Source organism: Taeniopygia guttata, chromosome Z (assembly GCF_048771995.1).
Source record: "Taeniopygia guttata chromosome Z, bTaeGut7.mat, whole genome shotgun sequence".
In the NCBI taxonomy this organism is placed as follows: Eukaryota; Metazoa; Chordata; class Aves; order Passeriformes; family Estrildidae; genus Taeniopygia; species Taeniopygia guttata.
Window position 1 is genome coordinate 43,571,251 of NC_133063.1, and position 19,059 is coordinate 43,590,309.

Consider the following 19,059-nt stretch of genomic DNA (forward strand, 5'->3'; position numbering starts at 1 on the left):
CACAGGAATAATGTATCACTCCAATCTTTTGTGAAAATAAAACAAAATGGATGATGTAACCTTCCTCTTGGACCTCAGGTCTGAGGGACAGGCACCAAAGTCTCTTTCCTGTGATTAATAGCACTTACTATAGGAACAGGCATGGAGTTGTGTCAGAGTAGGTTTAGCTCAGATATCAGGAAAAATGATTTTCACCCACAGAGTAATTGGGCGCTGGTACAGGCTCTCTGTGAAGTGTGCATGGCACCAAGACTACTGGAGTTCAAAAGGTATTTGGCAATGGTCTCAGACACAGGGTGTGACTCTGGGGTTGTCCTGTGCAGGGCCGATATTTGGGTTTTATGACATGTGGATGAGCATGTCATAAAACAGATGTCACCTGCTTTTATATCAGCAAAGCTTTTCACACTGTCTCCCATAACGTGCTCAGAGGTAAACCCAGGAAATCTGAATTAGATAAACGAACAGTGGGGTGAATCCAGAACTGGCTAAAAGGCAAAGCTTGGAGAACTGTGATCAGTAGAGCAGAACCCAAATGGAGGCCTCCCGTGTGGTTAGTGGCATTCCCCTGGGATTAATACTGGGTCCAGATTTACTAAACTTGCTTGTCAATAGCCTGCATGAAGGCGTAGAATATACCCTCAGCAAGTTCACAGATGGTTTCTTGACTTAAAATAATACAACAAGTATTTTATTCACAGACCTTTGTTTGACATTTTGGGTTTTGTAGGGTTAAAACAAAAACAAAACCACAAAACTACAAAACCCAAAAAAATCTACTTAGTTTTTTTCAAATATCAGAGATTTAATTGCTGAATCACTAATCCCACAAGAGTCACCTGTAGCTTTGTCATTTTTAAAATATATGAAGATAGAGGTTTCTTAAGTAAAGAACTCAGAAGAAAAATTAATTCATTGGTATCCCATCTATTTGCTTCAAAGTTAATTACTAAAAAGTAGGATGCATATCACCTAGTCTTAAAATATCTAAAGATGTCTGTGAGACATCTTACTTTAGGCTGGGATAAAATTCCCCTGGGGAGAAACCAATTTATGTCCTCTGTAGACATAATAGAGAAGGCTTCCTTGCAAAACACAACTTTTACACAAAATTTCTTAAAGGAAGGTCTTCAATAAAAAAATATTATCTTTTTACAGGAAGTAGGTATCTCAGCATGGATGCCACACTGTGTGAAGCTTGGACATTGCTGTTCTAATCTTGATGTGGGTATTCAAAGTCAGCCCTAGGAGGGGAGTATAACATTGACCTCACTTGGTCAAAGCAATGAGAGAAACATCTATATCTTGTTCCAATGTGTTTCGAAATATCTCTTTCAAAATATTGCAAAACCCTTAGGGAGCAGTAAAGATTTATTCTGACAACTTTTTTCTTTTTTTTCCATAGAAGCTGCTTAAAAATAATTATATTTGTCTGGTAAAATCAAAATAAGTCAATATATACAACATAAATAATTATGACTGTCACGACAGAGAGGAATTTTATTTTATTATTCCTTTATAAGACATTACACATATAGCCAGTAATAATTATCTTGGAAATATAATATGAGGATACACTTAGATTACATTGTATTGGTGGATCCGAATATCTGAAGCAATGTTAATTAACTATTAAATCTAATACTTTTGGATGTAAAGCAGTAATTAACAGCCTGTGTCTTTTGCTACCCTCTTTTCTCTACTCATTGACATTTTGTGACTCTTTTAATAATATTTTTAAAGAGACCTGTTCTTTAAGTGCTCTTGAGGATAATACATTAATACATTCTGGCAGATGGCTGGGATAAAAAAAAAAAAAAACACAAAAAAAAGCAGATAAAAAAACAACCAAAAAACCCAAAACAAACAAAAAAACCCCACCAAAACCAACAGAAACTGTTAAAGTGGCTCTTTCTGCCTGTGTTTTCAGTATGTGTCATGGAACATCATGGAAAATTACATGAGTGATAGGAACCTGATGTGATTCAGATGATTTTCAAAGTGAAAATGGTACATATTCTCTGAAGATTTCTTCTGCTCTCCAGTAGCCCACAATGTCTTTGAAAATAGCACATATTTTCACAAAGTGACAGGAAAGATGCCATAAGTGGAGGGGTTAAAATCCAAAACTTCTATAAGTGTTCATAAAAAAATTTACAAAAGAAATCAAACCCCATTCAAAGTTTCCAATTAGAATGGTGTCATTTCACAAAGAAAGTTTCTAGAAAAAAACTATTTTAATTTGAAGTTTTCCCTTTTGGGCTGTTTTTGGCTGGGGTGGAATTAGTTTTCTTCCCAGTGGCTGTTACAAGGCTGTGTTTAGAATTTGTGCTGAGCATGCGGCTGATAATACAGAGGTTTTTTTTGGTATTGATGAGCAGGGCTTGCAGACAGCCAAATCTTTTGCTGTTTTTCCTTCTGCCAGGCTGGGGGTTTAGGAGGAGACAGAGCCACAACAGGTGACCCAAACTGACAAAGGGATGTTCCAGACCATGTGTATAAAGAAGGAGGTAAGGAGACATTTGGAGTGATGGTATTTGTCTTCCCAAGTAACTGTTATGTATGATGGCACCCTGCTCTCCTGGAGATGGTTGAACACACCCCTGCCCACAGAAGCAGTGAATAATTCCTTGTTTTGCTTTGCTTGTGTGCACAGTTTTTACTTTCCCTGTTAAACTGTCTTTATCTCAAGCCATGAATTTTCTCACTTTTACTCTTCTGATTCTCTCCCCAGTCCTACTGCTGAGGGAATGAGTGAATGGCTGTGAGTGGCTTGAGGTTAAACCATGGCATCTGTTTTGATAAAATTTTGTTTCAAATTGATTTTTGCTTTTCAACAGCAAAAACTAGAAACGTGAACAATGTATTTCCAACATACCTTTGAGTGGGGGGAGTATTTTTGAAATATAGTTTAGTTTATAGGTTTATGCTTTAATGAAGAACACCTTCCTAAAACACTTTCCCAAAACTTTTACTTTCATAGTATTTCTACATTTTTCAGATCAGTTTTGAGAAGAAAAAGGGAAAAGACAGCAAGTAAAATCTATTTCTATATGTATTCCAGTGCAGAGAGTGTAGCATTTTTTCTTTTCATATAATAATATTCTTTTAGGTCACAAAGTGTCTTCTAATAAAAATATAAACATGTATATTTATATACATATGTACATTCACTCTGTTCTAGAACATCGTACTCCTGGTTGACATATCATCTATAATTACTGAGCTGAAAAGCATGATTTTTAACAACTTTCAAGGTTCTGAACAGGACAATATGGTGTTTATGTACTGATTGTGGTTTTGTTCTACAATTAGCAAAACTGGAGTCGAACTATAACTGGTAAAGAAAAACAAAACCTTAATTACAGACACACAGCCAGAAAATTTCCTGATTTCTGATTTACAGTCTAGGTTCCTAAATAATTATGATTCCTTCTTGACAGTGCATTTTTTAGCATAATGATATATTTGTCATATAGGTGTATATTGTTTCATTAAAAAAAAATTACATAAAATTTTGATATTAATTTTATTTGTGTTTTATGGATACTAAATATACTGAATAATACACCCATTTCAAAAATATGTTTAGGAACACATCAGATAGCTACTTTTAAGGTTTTGGGAGTGAAAGAAAGCATTTCAGTAATTTCTCTGAAAATTACTGTTGAGCTCCCTCATTGAAATAAGAGACGTAGCTGAGCAAAGTGTGATGTGAAAATCAGAGATAGAGAGACAGAAGGTGACATGAATGAAGAATTTTGTGAAAGAAAAGCCACTCTGGAACAGGTTAGAAAGTATTAGTAGGAAATTTCTTTGAAGGAAGAAATATAGCCAAGAAACTCTTCAAAACAATGTATGAACACTGACACCAGTGAGTCATATTCAACATTTCCTGCCTTTGGCTTATTTTTAATTTCTGTCTGGAAAAACTTGATCACAGGTACTTCCAGGGTTATATATTGTGGGAGGTTTGAGAACATGAGCTCTGTTCCTTCATAGATGTGATAGTTATGATAGTGCTAGCAAGTGTGTAGGATAGACTTGTGGTTAAACAGGCAGTCCCAGTTATGATGTTCTTGCCAACAGCACAGAAATGAGCTTTGGCAAAACAAGAACCCAGATCTCTCCCTTGATTTTAACCCTCCTCAAAGGGTTAAAATATTTTGTAATAATGCCATATTTTGTAATAATGGCATCAATTACACTTGTGAAGCAATCATATTGCTGCTAAGCACAAACAAGGTTTGTTTAGTTCCACAAGTTGCTTATCTAATGCTGCTGCAGCTACTTTAAGTAATTTCTAAATGCTCATTCATCTTTTTTTCTTTTAACCCTTGCAGCTGAGAATTTGTACTGCTGTCCTATAGGGAAGAAAAAACGGTGTGAAAAAAACATGCTAATATCAAAAACATCAAAAACACCATTAGTCACTGATTTTTTTGTTGTTTTCTTGTTATGGTTTCATTGGTTTGTGTTGGGTCCAATCTGTCTGCAAATAATTCTGTTTAAATGAAGGAAATCTTTGCAGGGAAAGAGAAGAGAAAGAGAAGAGAAGAGAAAGAGAAGAGAAGAGAAAGAAAGAGAAGAATGGGGTGAGACCATGTGTGAGGAGCAGCCCTGCAGACAGCCAGGGCAGTGCAGAAGGAGGGGCAGGAGCTGCTCCAGGCTCTGGAGCTCAGATTCCCCTGCAGCCCCTGGAGCAGCCCATGGTGAGGCAGCTGTGCCCCTGCAGCCCAGGGAGGGCACGGGGGAGCAGAGATCTGCCTCAGCCCCTGGGGGAGCCCAGGCTGGAGCGGGGGGATGCCCACAGGAGGCTGTGATCCTGTGGGAATCTTGTGTTCGAGCAGGATCCTGGCAGGATCTGTAGAGAGAGGAGCTCAGGCTGGAGCAGGATCACTGGCAGGAATTGTGACCCCACGGCAAAGACCCACACTAGAGCAGCCTGTTCCTGAAGCACTGTCCCTGTGGAAACGGATCTATGTTGGATGAATTGGTGAAAAGTTGCAACCCAAGGACAGGACTCTTTCTTTCTGGAGAAGTTCATGGAGAGCTGACTCCCTTCATTACTGAGGGGAAGGAGGTAGAGCCCACAAAAAAAAAAAAAAAAAAGAAAGAAAGGGGTGGGGGCAAGTTTTCTAAATTTTTTTGTAATTCTCATAATAGTACTCTGATTATCTTAGCCATAGACTCAATATCCCCAAATTGAGTCTGTCTTGCCTGTGAGAGTATTTGGTGGCTGATATCTCTCTGTTTTTATCTCAACTCATGAAATTATTTTAATATTTTTTCTCCCTTGTCTACTTGTGGAGCGGAAAGACAAAATGGTCTTGGGTGCCCGGCACCCAGCATGGTTCAAAACCCTGGGTACCTATATTTTAGTTAGTTAATATAAAGTCAAATGAATTCAGCTTTATGAGAACACCACAGTGGGGTATATGATGGCATGAATCAGATCTAAAATCAAAAGAATATTTTACTTGGTAAAAAATTATTTGAACAGTGCTTCACTAGAAAGAGATAGAAACAAAACTAGTAACATCTCTGTTTGTAAATGAGCTACATAAGTAAAAAACTAATGAGGAGAAAGAACACAAAAATTATATGTAAATATAATTTTGCTGCAATTTTAACCATACAGTATTGATTATACAAAAATATATTTGGAATAATGTATTTATCATGCTTCATGTTTCAGAGACATCTTTTGTCTATAGGGATACATTTTTCTTTTAAAAATGTACTTTTCTTCAGAGATATGTTCTTGGAATTTAGGTTCACAATTGATCATTCTGGTCATATTAACACTATTTCTGGTCTAGCATGGAAAGAATGACACTGCTATACTTAACAGAAGAAAGCTCTTTCTGGCAAAAACCTTCAGAGCTCCTACATGTGTTAAACTGTCCTGCTCCTACACTCAAAGAAGAAAAGAAATCAATAAATTTTCTGGACCGGTTGTTACGCAATCTGGTGTCTGGACATCATACACCGATCATGCTGAGAACTCATCGCTCAGCTGGCATCTCTCTGGGCTGTCAGAGCCATCCATCCCCCTGACGAGCTCATATCAACCATGCATTTTCCTGACAAAAACACTTTCCCAATAAGGCCCAGTGAAATCCTCAGCAAAATGGGTGCACAAGGATTTTTTTTTTTTTTTTGCCAGAACAATGGATGAAGCACCATTCTTTCCCTCTTGTTTATGTGTACCTTTCTTTAAAAAAAAAAAATCTCTGTAAATCTATCCAGGTATATTAATTAAAAATGAATTCCTTGTTTTTTTGTTTTTTTTTTTTAAATGAAGAGGAACTGCATCACACTTGAAATATGTAAGAAGTAGATTGTGAAAACTTTCATGTATATGAAATCTCTGAAATACATCACAAGTCTAAAAATCCATTTTAAACATGCTTACTATATGATCAATACTATTAGTGATGTATCTGTGATAACTGAAGTATTTTTCTAAGGCATCTCATACAGTCAGTAATAAAAATCTGTGAATAATTCTACAGAAAAAAATAAAGAGACTCCTGGAAAGAAGGGGAGGGGAGAGAGTGGGGGAAGAACAAAAATAAATATCTCTGCACAGGTAACTTAGAAAATCTCCCCACAGAAGAGACTATCCAGTAACATTTACCTACATGCAGTTATTCCAGGTAAAGTCTGCCTTTCTCACACTGAGTTCCTCTTTGCCTTTAGATTGTCAGATTAGAAAGGTCTGGGGTTTGGAAGGTTTGGTGGTTTTTATTTGTTTTGTTGTTGCTATTGTGATTTCCCCCCTCCCCTTTGTTTCCTTTCTGTTATTATTTAGCACCTGAGCACCTTGATATTATTAAACAGGGACAACCAGATGCAGTAGCAACTGAATGTGTCACTCATCACAGAACTTCATCACTTACATTAACATATTTACATAATGACTAGGAATGGTATAAATATATTGATAAAAGAGTCATAAAGGATTTAACAAAATATTTTGCACAAAGTTCCAAAATTCCCCAAAGGAAAGCCCTGAAAGGAACTTTGAAATAGCTTAGTTAAAATAATTTCTCTAAACACTTTATTTTATTTTTAATAAAAGGAAGATAAGAGCTATTCAACCCATTTCCATGTATTCTAGGCTTTGATCAGCTATGTAAAACAAGGAATGACTTAATGTTTTTTCTTTGCTAAGAACTGTCTGAGAAACTATATATACCTGACCTTGTTTCTAAATTCTAGCTGGGGGAAAATAGTATTTTGACCTCTTTATTGTTTGGCTCAAACACTTAAAGATCTGCATTTTAAAATTAAATACATGCAAAGCCTCATTATTACCTCCAGTTTCCCTAAGAAATTAGAAATGAACTTTAAAATAATTTTTCTTCTTTTATGCAGAGTAATTCCTCATGTGTTAAGATCAGGTCTTCCCTACAGCTATAACCTAATCGGCATGCAGAGTTCTGATTATGAAATACAAGCAATTTGAGGGAAATCCTAATGTAATTTGCATTAGCAATTCTAGTTACTGGCTAAACACTCTAAGGTGGTTCTTTGAAAAAAAAAAAGAAATAACATTTCTCTCTTCTGTGTGGTTGAGTTGTACTTTTATTCTGCTTGTGGAGCATACAGAAACACTGCAAATTTCAGAGGGTATTTAAACTCAGAGGAAGAGAGTAAAAGAAAAACTGTGGATGGGCGAAGATTTTTTGTGTAAAATGTACTGATTTAGCCAGAGTCATTTATCAACAGAACACATACTTAGGATATAATTGGGAACAGTTTAACTGTCTTAGTAATAAAGATCCTGCTAAATTTCCAATGATTTCAGACTAGATGATGATTCCAAGATCTCTGCTAATGTTCAAAAATCTTAGCTTTGATATGGTGACTACTCATGTAGAACAAAAAAAAAAAAAACCAAAAAAAAGAAACAAAAACAAAAACAAAAAAAAAAAGCCAAAAAAAAAAAAACAACCCCACCACCTCCAAAATCTCCAAAACTAGGAAAAAAACCCAAACACAGAAGAACACAAAAAACACCCTCAACCTAAAAAGGCTGCCCTCTTTTGGCATCTCCTTTTATATATTTCCTCTCCCAGATTTAAATTCCTTTGAATCCTTTGCTGCAATGCCAAATCTGCTTCAAGTAAGACTGATTAAAATGAAATTACTCAGTCTCCTGACCCATGACAAATTTCATGAGCTGCAATTTTTCTAGTGGTTCAGTTGTGAGAACAATGTGATTGGCTGTAATTTAGATTTATAGTGTCTTCTCCCTTCTGTCCCCACTAAAAATAATAAAATCCCGTGACGCTAAGATTAAAACAAGAAATAGAAGGTGGAGAAAAAAGAGGAGAGGAGTCTAGAGGGGATAGGAGGGAAAAGAGGAGAAGAAAAGGGTAAGGACTCCAGGAAGGAAGGAAGGACTCCAGGCAGCAAGAGAGAGAGGAGAAGTTCCAGGAAGGAAAAGGGAAAAGGGGAAAGGGGAAAAAAAAAAGGAAGGGAAGGGAAGGGGGAAGGGAAGGGGGAAGGGAAGGGGGAAGGGAAGGGGGAAGGGAAGGGGGAAGGGAAGTTCCGGGAAGGGAAGTTCCGGGAAGGGAAGGGAAGGGAAGGGAAGTTCCGGGAAGGGAAGGGAAGTTCCGGGAAGGGAAGTTCCGGGAAGGGAAGTTCCGGGAAGGGAAGGGAAGGGAAGTTCCGGGAAGGGAAGTTCCGGGAAGGGAAGGGAAGGGAAGTTCCGGGAAGGGAAGGGAAGTTCCGGGAAGGGAAGGGAAGTTCCGGGAAGGGAAGGGAAGTTCCGGGAAGGGAAGGGAAGTTCCGGGAAGGGAAGTTCCGGGAAGGGAAGTTCCGGGAAGGGAAGTTCCGGGAAGGGAAGGGAAGTTCCGGGAAGGGAAGTTCCGGGAAGGGAAGTTCCGGGAAGGGAAGTTCCGGGAAGGGAAGGGAAGGGAAGGGAAGTTCCGGAAAGGGAAGTTCCGGGAAGGGAAGGGAAGGGAAGTTCCGGGAAGGGAAGTTCCGGGAAGGGAAGGGAAGTTCCGGGAAGGGAAGGGAAGGGAAGGGAAGTTCCGGGAAGGGAAGGGAAGGGAAGTTCCGGGAAGGGAAGGGAAGGGAAGTTCCGGGAAGGGAAGTTCCGGGAAGGGAAGTTCCGGGAAGGGAAGGGAAGTTCCGGGAAGGGAAGTTCCGGGAAGGGAAGTTCCGGGAAGGGAAGTTCCGGGAAGGGAAGTTCCGGGAAGTTCCGGGAAGGGAAGGGAAGGGAAGGGAAGGGAAGGGAAGGGAAGGGAAGGGAAGGGAAGGGAAGGGAAGGGAAGGGAAGGGAAGGGAAGGGAAGGGAAGGGAAGGGAAGGGAAGGGAAGGGAAGGGAAGGGAAGGGAAGGGAAGGGAAGGGAAGGGAAGGGAAGGGAAGGGAAGGGAAGGGAAGGGAAGGGAAGGGAAGGGAAGGGAAGGGAAGGGAAGGGAAGGGAAGGGAAGGGAAGGGAAGGGAAGGGAAGGGAAGGGAAGGGAAGGGAAGGGAAGGGAAGGGAAGGGAAGGGAAGGGAAGGGAAGGGAAGGGAAGGGAAGGGAAGGGAAGGGAAGGGAAGGGAAGGGAAGGGAAGGGAAGGGAAGGGAAGGGAAGGGAAGGGAAGGGAAGGGAAGGGAAGGGAAGGGAAGGGAAGGGAAGGGAAGGGAAGGGAAGGGAAGGGAAGGGAAGGGAAGGGAAGTTCCGGGAAGGGAAGGGAAGTTCCGGGAAGGGAAGGGAAGTTCCGGGAAGTTCCGGGAAGTTCCGGGAAGGGAAGGGAAGGGAAGGGAAGGGAAGGGAAGGGAAGGGAAGGGAAGGGAAGGGAAGGGAAGGGAAGGGAAGGGAAGGGAAGGGAAGGGAAGGGAAGGGAAGGGAAGGGAAGGGAAGGGAAGGGAAGGGAAGGGAAGGGAAGGGAAGGGAAGGGAAGGGAAGGGAAGGGAAGGGAAGGGAAGGGAAGGGAAGGGAAGGGAAGGGAAGGGAAGGGAAGGGAAGGGAAGGGAAGGGAAGGGAAGGGAAGGGAAGGGAAGGGAAGGGAAGGGAAGGGAAGGGAAGGGAAGGGAAGGGAAGGGAAGGGAAGGGAAGGGAAGGGAAGGGAAGGGAAGGGAAGGGAAGGGAAGGGAAGGGAAGGGAAGGGAAGGGAAGGGAAGGGAAGGGAAGGGAAGGGAAGTTCCGGGAAGGGAAGTTCCGGGAAGGGAAGTTCCGGGAAGGGAAGTTCCGGGAAGGGAAGTTCCGGGAAGGGAAGGGAAGGGAAGTTCCGGGAAGTTCCGGGAAGTTCCGGGAAGGGAAGTTCCGGGAAGGGAAGGGAAGTTCCGGGAAGGGAAGTTCCGGGAAGGGAAGGGAAGGGAAGTTCCGGGAAGGGAAGGGAAGGGAAGGGAAGGGAAGGGAAGGGAAGGGAAGGGAAGGGAAGGGAAGGGAAGGGAAGGGAAGGGAAGGGAAGGGAAGGGAAGGGAAGGGAAGGGAAGGGAAGGGAAGGGAAGGGAAGGGAAGGGAAGGGAAGGGAAGGGAAGGGAAGGGAAGGGAAGGGAAGGGAAGGGAAGGGAAGGGAAGGGAAGGGAAGGGAAGGGAAGGGAAGGGAAGGGAAGGGAAGGGAAGGGAAGGGAAGGGAAGGGAAGGGAAGGGAAGGGAAGGGAAGGGAAGGGAAGGGAAGGGAAGGGAAGGGAAGGGAAGGGAAGGGAAGGGAAGGGAAGGGAAGGGAAGGGAAGGGAAGGGAAGGGAAGGGAAGGGAAGGGAAGGGAAGGGAAGGGAAGGGAAGGGAAGGGAAGGGAAGGGAAGGGAAGGGAAGGGAAGGGAAGGGAAGGGAAGGGAAGGGAAGGGAAGGGAAGGGAAGGGAAGGGAAGGGAAGGGAAGGGAAGGGAAGGGAAGGGAAGTTCCGGGAACGGAAGGGAAGGGAAGTTCCGGGAAGGGAAGGGAAGTTCCGGGAAGGGAAGGGAAGTTCCGGGAAGGGAAGTTCCGGGAACGGAAGGGAAGGGAAGTTCCGGGAAGGGAAGGGAAGTTCCGGGAAGGGAAGGGAAGTTCCAAGAAGGGAAGTTCCGGGAAGGGAAGTTCCGGGAAGGGAAGTTCCGGGAAGGGAAGTTCCGGGAAGGGAAGGGAAGGGAAGGGAAGGGAAGGGAAGGGAAGGGAAAGGAAGGGAAGGGAAGGGAAGGGAAGGGAAGGGAAGGGAAGGGAAGGGAAGGGAAGGGAAGGGAAGGGAAGGGAAGGGAAGGGAAGGGAAGGGAAGGGAAGGGAAGGGAAGGGAAGGGAAGGGAAGGGAAGGGAAGGGAAGGGAAGGGAAGGGAAGGGAAGGGAAGGGAAGGGAAGGGAAGGGAAGGGAAGGGAAGGGAAGGGAAGGGAAGGGAAGGGAAGGGAAGGGAAGGGAAGGGAAGGGAAGGGAAGGGAAGGGAAGGGAAGGGAAGGGAAGGGAAGGGAAGGGAAGGGAAGGGAAGGGAAGGGAAGGGAAGGGAAGGGAAGGGAAGGGAAGGGAAGGGAAGGGAAGGGAAGGGAAGGGAAGGGAAGGGAAGGGAAGGGAAGGGAAGGGAAGGGAAGGGAAGGGAAGGGAAGGGAAGGGAAGGGAAGGGAAGGGAAGGGAAGGGAAGGGAAGGGAAGGGAAGGGAAGGGAAGGGAAGGGAAGGGAAGGGAAGGGAAGGGAAGGGAAGGGAAGGGAAGGGAAGGGAAGGGAAGGGAAGTTCCGGGAAGGGAAGTTCCGGGAAGGGAAGGGAAGGGAAGGGAAGGGAAGGGAAGGGAAGGGAAGGGAAGGGAAGGGAAGGGAAGGGAAGGGAAGGGAAGGGAAGGGAAGGGAAGTTCCGGGAAGGGAAGGGAAGGGAAGGGAAGGGAAGGGAAGGGAAGGGAAGGGAAGGGAAGGGAAGGGAAGGGAAGGGAAGGGAAGGGAAGGGAAGGGAAGGGAAGGGAAGGGAAGGGAAGGGAAGGGAAGGGAAGGGAAGGGAAGGGAAGGGAAGGGAAGGGAAGGGAAGGGAAGGGAAGGGAAGGGAAGGGAAGGGAAGGGAAGGGAAGGGAAGGGAAGGGAAGGGAAGGGAAGGGAAGGGAAGGGAAGGGAAGGGAAGGGAAGGGAAGGGAAGGGAAGGGAAGGGAAGGGAAGGGAAGGGAAGGGAAGGGAAGGGAAGGGAAGGGAAGGGAAGGGAAGGGAAGGGAAGGGAAGGGAAGGGAAGGGAAGGGAAGGGAAGGGAAGGGAAGGGAAGGGAAGGGAAGGGAAGGGAAGGGAAGGGAAGGGAAGGGAAGGGAAGGGAAGGGAAGTTCCGGGAAGGGAAGGGAAGGGAAGGGAAGGGAAGGGAAGGGAAGTTCCAGGAAGGGAAGTTCCGGGAACGGAAGGGAAGGGAAGTTCCGGGAAGGGAAGGGAAGTTCCGGGAAGGGAAGGGAAGTTCCGGGAAGGGAAGTTCCGGGAAGGGAAGTTCCGGGAAGGGAAGGGAAGTTCCGGGAAGGGAAGGGAAGGGAAGGGAAGGGAAGGGAAGTTCCGGGAAGGGAAGTTCCGGGAAGGGAAGGGAAGGGAAGTTCCGGGAAGGGAAGGGAAGTTCCGGGAAGGGAAGGGAAGGGAAGGGAAGGGAAGGGAAGGGAAGGGAAGGGAAGGGAAGGGAAGGGAAGGGAAGGGAAGGGAAGGGAAGGGAAGGGAAGGGAAGGGAAGGGAAGGGAAGGGAAGGGAAGGGAAGGGAAGGGAAGGGAAGGGAAGGGAAGGGAAGGGAAGGGAAGGGAAGGGAAGGGAAGGGAAGGGAAGGGAAGGGAAGGGAAGGGAAGGGAAGGGAAGGGAAGGGAAGGGAAGGGAAGGGAAGGGAAGGGAAGGGAAGGGAAGGGAAGGGAAGGGAAGGGAAGGGAAGGGAAGGGAAGGGAAGGGAAGGGAAGGGAAGGGAAGGGAAGGGAAGGGAAGGGAAGGGAAGGGAAGGGAAGGGAAGGGAAGGGAAGGGAAGGGAAGTTCCGGGAAGGGAAGGGAAGGGAAGGGAAGTTCCGGGAAGTTCCGGGAAGTTCCGGGAAGTTCCGGGAAGTTCCGGGAAGGGAAGGGAAGGGAAGGGAAGGGAAGGGAAGTTCCGGGAAGGGAAGGGAAGGGAAGTTCCGGGAAGGGAAGGGAAGTTCCGGGAAGGGAAGTTCCGGGAAGGGAAGTTCCGGGAAGGGAAGTTCCGGGAAGGGAAGGGAAGGGAAGTTCCGGGAAGGGAAGGGAAGTTCCGGGAAGGGAAGGGAAGGGAAGTTCCGGGAAGTTCCGGGAAGTTCCGGGAAGGGAAGGGAAGGGAAGTTCCGGGAAGTTCCGGGAAGTTCCGGGAAGTTCCGGGAAGGGAAGGGAAGGGAAGGGAAGGGAAGGGAAGGGAAGGGAAGGGAAGGGAAGGGAAGGGAAGGGAAGGGAAGGGAAGGGAAGGGAAGGGAAGGGAAGGGAAGGGAAGGGAAGGGAAGGGAAGGGAAGGGAAGGGAAGGGAAGGGAAGGGAAGGGAAGGGAAGGGAAGGGAAGGGAAGGGAAGGGAAGGGAAGGGAAGGGAAGGGAAGGGAAGGGAAGGGAAGGGAAGGGAAGGGAAGGGAAGGGAAGGGAAGGGAAGGGAAGGGAAGGGAAGGGAAGGGAAGGGAAGGGAAGGGAAGGGAAGGGAAGGGAAGGGAAGGGAAGGGAAGGGAAGGGAAGGGAAGGGAAGGGAAGGGAAGGGAAGGGAAGGGAAGGGAAGGGAAGGGAAGGGAAGGGAAGGGAAGGGAAGGGAAGGGAAGTTCCGGGAAGGGAAGGGAAGGGAAGTTCCGGGAAGTTCCGGGAAGTTCCGGGAAGGGAAGTTCCGGGAAGTTCCGGGAAGTTCCGGGAAGTTCCGGGAAGTTCCGGGAAGTTCCGGGAAGGGAAGGGAAGTTCCGGGAAGGGAAGTTCCGGGAAGGGAAGGGAAGGGAAGTTCCGGGAAGGGAAGGGAAGTTCCGGGAAGGGAAGGGAAGGGAAGTTCCGGGAAGTTCCGGGAAGTTCCGGGAAGGGAAGGGAAGGGAAGTTCCGGGAAGTTCCGGGAAGTTCCGGGAAGTTCCGGGAAGGGAAGGGAAGGGAAGGGAAGGGAAGGGAAGGGAAGGGAAGGGAAGGGAAGGGAAGGGAAGGGAAGGGAAGGGAAGGGAAGGGAAGGGAAGGGAAGGGAAGGGAAGGGAAGGGAAGGGAAGGGAAGGGAAGGGAAGGGAAGGGAAGGGAAGGGAAGGGAAGGGAAGGGAAGGGAAGGGAAGGGAAGGGAAGGGAAGGGAAGGGAAGGGAAGGGAAGGGAAGGGAAGGGAAGGGAAGGGAAGGGAAGGGAAGGGAAGGGAAGGGAAGGGAAGGGAAGGGAAGGGAAGGGAAGGGAAGGGAAGGGAAGGGAAGGGAAGGGAAGGGAAGGGAAGGGAAGGGAAGGGAAGGGAAGGGAAGGGAAGGGAAGGGAAGGGAAGGGAAGGGAAGGGAAGGGAAGGGAAGGGAAGGGAAGGGAAGGGAAGGGAAGTTCCGGGAAGGGAAGGGAAGGGAAGTTCCGGGAAGTTCCGGGAAGTTCCGGGAAGGGAAGTTCCGGGAAGTTCCGGGAAGTTCCGGGAAGTTCCGGGAAGTTCCGGGAAGTTCCGGGAAGGGAAGGGAAGTTCCGGGAAGGGAAGTTCCGGGAAGGGAAGGGAAGGGAAGTTCCGGGAAGGGAAGGGAAGTTCCGGGAAGGGAAGGGAAGGGAAGGGAAGGGAAGGGAAGGGAAGGGAAGGGAAGGGAAGGGAAGGGAAGGGAAGGGAAGGGAAGGGAAGGGAAGGGAAGGGAAGGGAAGGGAAGGGAAGGGAAGGGAAGGGAAGGGAAGGGAAGGGAAGGGAAGGGAAGGGAAGGGAAGGGAAGGGAAGGGAAGGGAAGGGAAGGGAAGGGAAGGGAAGGGAAGGGAAGGGAAGGGAAGGGAAGGGAAGGGAAGGGAAGGGAAGGGAAGGGAAGGGAAGGGAAGGGAAGGGAAGGGAAGGGAAGGGAAGGGAAGGGAAGGGAAGGGAAGGGAAGGGAAGGGAAGGGAAGGGAAGGGAAGGGAAGGGAAGGGAAGGGAAGGGAAGGGAAGGGAAGGGAAGGGAAGGGAAGGGAAGGGAAGGGAAGGGAAGGGAAGGGAAGGGAAGGGAAGGGAAGGGAAGGGAAGGGAAGTTCCGGGAAGGGAAGGGAAGGGAAGTTCCGGGAAGGGAAGGGAAGTTCCGGGAAGGGAAGTTCCGGGAAGGGAAGTTCCGGGAAGGGAAGGGAAGTTCCGGGAAGGGAAGGGAAGTTCCGGGAAGGGAAGTTCCGGGAAGGGAAGGGAAGTTCCGGGAAGGGAAGTTCCGGGAAGGGAAGTTCCGGGAAGGGAAGTTCCGGGAAGGGAAGGGAAGGGAAGGGAAGGGAAGGGAAGGGAAGGGAAGGGAAGGGAAGGGAAGGGAAGGGAAGGGAAGGGAAGGGAAGGGAAGGGAAGGGAAGGGAAGGGAAGGGAAGGGAAGGGAAGGGAAGGGAAGGGAAGGGAAGGGAAGGGAAGGGAAGGGAAGGGAAGGGAAGGGAAGGGAAGGGAAGGGAAGGGAAGGGAAGGGAAGGGAAGGGAAGGGAAGGGAAGGGAAGGGAAGGGAAGGGAAGGGAAGGGAAGGGAAGGGAAGGGAAGGGAAGGGAAGGGAAGGGAAGGGAAGGGAAGGGAAGGGAAGGGAAGGGAAGGGAAGTAAAAGGAAAGGAAAGGAAAGGGAAGGAAAGGAAAGGGAAGGAAAGGGAAGGAAAGGGAAGGGAAGGGAAGGGAAGGGAAGGGAAGGGAAGGGAAGGGAAGGGAAGGGAAGGGAAGGGAAGGAAAGGGAAGGGAAGGGAAGGGAAGGGAAGGGAAGGAAAGGGAAGGAAAGGAAAGGAAAGGAAAGGAAAGGAAAGGAAAGGGAAGGAAAGGAAAGGAAAGGAAAGGAAAGGAAAGGAAAGGAAAGGAAAGGAAAGGAAAGGAAAGGAAAGGAAAGGAAAGGAAAGGAAAGGAAAGGAAAGGAAAGGAAAGGAAAGGAAAGGAAAGGAAAGGAAAGGAAAGGAAAGGAAAGGAAAGGAAAGGAAAGGAAAGGAAAGGAAAGGAAAGGAAAGGAAAGGAAAGGAAAGGAAAGGAAAGGAAAGGAAAGGAAAGGAAAGGAAAGGAAAGGAAAGGAAAGGAAAGGAAAGGAAAGGAAAGGAAAGGAAAGGAAAGGAAAGGAAAGGAAAGGAAAGGAAAGGAAAGGAAAGGAAAGGAAAGGAAAGGAAAGGAAAGGAAAGGAAAGGAAAGGAAAGGAAAGGAAAGGAAAGGAAAGGAAAGGAAAGGAAAGGAAAGGAAAGGAAAGGAAAGGAAAGGAAAGGAAAGGAAAGGAAAGGAAAGGAAAGGAAAGGAAAGGAAAGGAAAAGGAAAGGGAAAAAGGAAAGGAAAAGGAAAGGGAAAAAGGAAAGGAAAAGGAAAGGGAAAAAAGGAAAGGAAAAGGAAAGGGAGGAAAGGAAAAGGAAAGGAAAAGGAAAGGAAAAAGAAAGGAAAAAGAAAATAAAATTGTGGGAGCTTTCTGATTTTTTTTTTTTTGCGGTTTTCTGTTGGTTTTTTTTTTTTCCCCTTCATATTCTTAAAAAGCTTTTTAGTTCTTAAAGGTACAAAGAACTAGATAAAAATTTTTCTGTGTGAAACAAGGTATTTCCTGGGCTTAGGTTTTCACCCACAGGATGTGAGAACATTTATAATAGTGTTTATGGCAGCCTTTTCTAACCAGACTTAGTGTTTTGATTTTTTTTATTTTGTTTTGTTATGTTTTGTTTTATTTTGCATTTCCTCTGAAAAAATATTTTCTTAATTCTCATATGAGTAGGTTTTGGCTTCTGGAACCTTTGCCTGAGGCTTACAGAGGCTTGTGACTTTGCACCTTTCATCACTAAGTTCTTAGGGACAATAAAAAGTGAAAGTGATTAATTCTTTCAACATATGATAGATTTGCAAGACACTGTTTTGCAGGGGAAAAAAAAGGTGGACAAATACTTGGTGGACAAACTAATTTCCTCAACCTCTCTTCCCAGAGGGTCTATTTTTTTACTAAGAGATGAGGTAGAGCCTGTGGGGCATGTGCTCACCACAATATCTATGAAACTCGTTGCATTATAATGTATTTTCAGTCGGATCTGATTACTCTTTGTCTATCCTAATCACAAGAGATTCTGCTGCCTCTAAAGTTTAATTATCGAATCCCTTTGCAGAGAGTGCCTGGACTCATGAGAGCTCCAAGTGTTATCCATCCTGCACAAAACTGACTCAGTGCTATGTGAAACTCCATACAACTGTTATGAGAGGAGCATTTTGTGTGCTTCTCATATCAGCCTCCTGATAGTGCATGTCCTAAGAAGGTGATCATCCTTTCACTCTCATGTGGAATGTGCAGAGACAGAGAGAATAATATGTCTAATTTTACATATCCATAGTGCATAGATGTCACAGCTATGATAGTACTTGTATAAAGCACAAATAATCCTTCGTGTTTAGATATTCCTGTATTTGAATATTGACTGCAAAAGTGTGTCCTAGAGTGACACACTTAGATGCAGAATTCATTCAGATGAATACCATCCTACTTCCACCAGAGACTGAGACAATCTGATTTGCTAATGATACCTGTCCAATTAGATCCAGTCATGGGTTAACCAAACCAAAGGAGAATAAACTGCATCCAAAATGACATGAAACAAAACCAAACTACATTAAAACAACAGTGTGCAAATAAATGTGTACTTCTTTGCTGGAAAAAAAAAAAAAAAAAAAAGAATGTGTCTATTCTCTACAAATGCTCTCCTTCAGATGTGCTCCAACCATCCAACACAATATTTAAAGTTATCATTCTTTCTGAATTCTGATGCCTTGCAGCTCTATTGATACCTTATATATATTGATACCTTATATATTGATACCTTATATACCTTTTATACCTCTGGTATCAATGGCAGCATCTCTAGAATATCCTGAAGTCTGCCAGAAGATGAAATATAAGTAGCTGGGTTTTTTTAACCCTGTAAATTGGAAAAGCATAAAAGTTATTACTCTGAAGTTCCCCATTGAAAATGTCTGGAATAGTTAGTTCATTTTAGTGTATAAATACCACTTTGAATGTTTAATATGTATAAAACAACAATTAAATAAAATAGATTATGAAAAAACACAAATAATAGAACAATTACTGCAAATTTAAATATCCATGAGCTCCACCTCATAATTATGTGCAAAAAAATTGTATTTAGCTGTTTTAAATATTAATACTTTTCCATTTCTAGAGACATATTCATATTTCAAAACTAGATAACTATAGAAACTGAATAGGAGAATGACCGTACAATATTTCCACAAATGCACAGTATTTAAATACACAAAATATTACATATTAATAGAGGCCGGCTTGAAAACCTCCATGTTAAATAAGAAAAAGGACATAAGTTAGAGTTTTTAACAAATACTGTTGCAGAGATTGAATAGCTGTGTTTTTCAGAATTTAAAAAATAAGCTGCTCCAGTTCTATTAAACTGATATGTGTTTATATCATCTTTAATCAGTCTTCTCTGCAACTTCTCATGAGCGTCTAAATACAATTTTCAGGAGAACATGTTGGTAGTAAGGAACTCCAAGTTGTTAAATTAATTTTTACAAATCTACTCTAAGCTGCAATGGGAAAAAGAAAAGCTCATAATTTGACATATGTACATTATTACAATAATTGCTGCATTATGCTGAAGGGATAGGAAACCACATAGGATCATGCAGAATATGTCTTTGAAGACAGACTCTTATAAGACTTTCTTGCAGTCTGATGAAATGTTCTGTGCATGTCTAGATAATTATCACTCTCATTTTCTAAGTACAGATCAAAGATCATAACACCTCTCTCAAATTCTTTATGTTTGGAGAGTTGGAAAAAAGAGTCTATCAACAGACAAGTTTTAACAGCACAATGGGTGAATACTCCTTTTTCCAGGATGCACAAGTTTATAGACTGGGATAAAGTGGTTCAAAACACTTGAAAATAATATGTCACAGCAACACAGTTTTGTGAAAATAATAAAAAATACTCTTACATATTACTAAGTAATTGTTTCCATAAAAGATGTAATCTACTGCATAAATATGATATGGAGGTTGACTTATTGCAAAGAGATACATTGCTTGAACTAAAGCTTTCTTATCAATGAATTCTGTATAATAACTGTGATTCCT